The sequence below is a fragment of the Lactuca virosa genome, chromosome 6 (genome assembly GCF_052849685.1).
Source record: "Lactuca virosa cultivar CGN04683 chromosome 6, Lactuca_virosa_CGN04683_v6, whole genome shotgun sequence".
In the NCBI taxonomy this organism is placed as follows: Eukaryota; Viridiplantae; Streptophyta; class Magnoliopsida; order Asterales; family Asteraceae; genus Lactuca; species Lactuca virosa.
The window spans coordinates 199,235,437-199,238,373 of NC_136431.1; positions in this window are offsets into that span (position 1 = coordinate 199,235,437).

Genomic DNA, 2,937 nt, shown 5'->3' on the forward strand with positions numbered 1-2,937 from the left:
TCCAGTTCCCATTTTAAATGTAATTGAATATTTCAAAACATATTAAGTATCTTTTAGTTCTAAATAACATAAAAACATAGTATAAAATAATAAGAAAACATCATAAATATATGCATAAAATAGACGTTATCAAACTACCCCACACTAGCCTTTTGTTTGCCCTCAAGCAAAACTAATTTTATTATCTCACCAATATCGCATAAAATAATTCATTTCAAACCCAACCATTATCCCAAAACCGCAATGCATGTATTTGTATATACAATTCCTAAGAACTTCCCACTCCTAAATACTCACAATCTTTATGAACCTTCACCCCTTAGCTTATACGACATTCATTTTTGCAACCCTCCGAATCAATCCTCAGAAATCTTTCTTAACCTCAAGGTATTTTTGGTTAAACTACCAAGCATACATAAACTCTAGAAAGAATTACACTTTGATACCACAATGAAGCTCTTGGAATTCATCTCTTCTTTGATATTTGCTTTGATTTCTTTGAATTCACCACCTTTTTGTTTGATTTTTGGTATCTTCAACTTTTTGATTCTTCAGAATTTTGATCTTTGGATTTCATACTTGACTGCTCCAAAATTCTTTCAACTTTTTGGTAATTTCTCTCTCTTTTTTTTAGTATCTCACTTTTTTCGCTCATATCCTACATGCTTAAGCAAGGAGCTTAACTTCAACCTTTATTAGTTAAGGTATTAGTCTAAGTGCAATGACTACATAAGCTCTCCTGGATAGATTTCAGGTTTAGGCTGCAGAGCATATTATGTCATATAAACTACCAGATTACTTTTCATACCTCATGACTTTTCACTAGGAAATGGGAAGCCACAAATACACTATAACATGTGTTGGCTCAAGTAAACATTTGGGCTCTCATCGGATCATCCCACACAATATTAGCAAATTTTTTTTTAATTATTACTAGATTTTCCTAAATTAAACTATTATTTCAAGTTTTCAAAATTTTAAATTTTCCTAATCTTGCAATTTTTAATTTTCCAATTTAAATTCCTTTTTCGACCCCTACCCCACACTTATTTCATACAATTCCCTCATTGTATGCATAAAACTAATTAAGCATATAAAAACAGTAAAAAATAGAGAAAAAGGAACAGACTCCCCTGGGGTAGTAGTGGCGAGATCGACTGGGCTGCTAAAAGTTGCTTCATAAATGTGCTGGAAGATAGAAAACTGGAACTGCTGCTTCTGAATGTGCCAGAAAATAAAATCAAGAACACCGAATTCTGAAATGTGGTGCAAAAGATTGCAAACTAATGCAATGTATAGTAACCATGACATGGGAAAGTGTCGACCACGTCGTGTCGTCGAGTGAGGAAAAATTCATATCGTGAATAATTGCATGGCCACCACGTGGTAAGTGTTGGCCACGTCGTGGTATCTAGAATGGCAGCTTCCTTCTTGCGATGAAAAACTCCCCCACGACATAGGAAAGTGTCAACCATGTCGTGACAGCCGGGACAATAATTTTGCTTCGTGTCAAAATAAAACTTCATGCCATGGGAACAGCTCATCCATGTCATAGAAATCAATGTATAGTTAGAAACGCCACTCTTTGAAAATAATAATCTCTCAAGAAATCGACGAGCACCCCACACTTATTGAAATTCATGGCTATCGATTGTCAACTTCAAACTTTCTCACGACTTTTCGCGTGACAAATCAACATTAGACCCCAATTGTTGAAATTTCTAAAAGCATCCGAAGGGCAAAAATTCTGCAAAGATCTGAAACATCAAGAGCATCAACATGGAAAACATAATTTAAACAAACTAAAAATAAAATAAAAAGTCACTAAAATAACTAAAAAAAAAGCAAACCAAATAACTAAAAAGTATATCACGATAACTCGTCTTTGACGAAACCAAACTACAATTGTTGATTAAATCTCTTCCATGCAAGAGATGGTTTGTGAAAACAAAAACTTTCTTGACCTATCAGACTATTTCCTTTGTTTTCTTTGCACCATTAACTAAAAAGTAGAACAAGAGTTGACCCAACTAGTCAAAAGTAGCAAGTGTTTGGTCTTCCACTTAACCCCCTCAATACGCCTTACTATACTACGCCTCGAAGATTGAGTTCGACAAATCACCAAAGTAGTAGACTAAACAAGTCAAGAATTCCCTAGCTAATCGCTTGCAATCTCGAAACCCATGCAAAAAGTAAAACCAAGCAATGCATATGATCACGAATTCCTGCACATAACAACAAAAACCTTCCCGACAAGTGACATGATATCAACGAAAATAAAATAGAAATAAATTAAAACTAAAAATAAAATAAAAACAAATAACGAATAATCAAATAAACTAAAGTAATTGAAAACCGTTCCCCAGCAACGGCGCCAAAAACTTGATGTGTGTGGAATGCACTAGTTTTAATCCTACTAACTTAGACACAGAAACAAACAAACGAAAGGCAGTGTACCTATCGATTAGCAGCTTAGTTCAGGTAAGTAGGGTATCGAACACAGGGAACGGTAAACAATTAAGATTATTACTAATATTATCTAAATAAAACAAGTAAAAATAAGAGTTTTATCTAGTTTTGCAAGACTAGAAACTTAAACAATTAAACAAGAATCAAACTAAGCAACTAACAGCTAAAACAATTAAACAATCAACTAAATTCAATAATGGAGAAGACTTCTGTTTATGTTCGATTCATTTACTCCTATAGTTGCTTTTATGACAAGTGCAATGGATTAATTAACATTGGCTACCGATTAGTGTGACTAGGTTCACGTTCGCTATTACTAATCCTTAGAAAATAAATCAATTTAAGCAGTGATCAAGTGATTAAACTAATAAATTTCCTAGTTTATTGATTCGGGTTAAGTAAGACTTGTAACTAGCTAATCAAATTAACCTCTTGTTGATGGTTCGTCACACAAGGCTCACACATTAA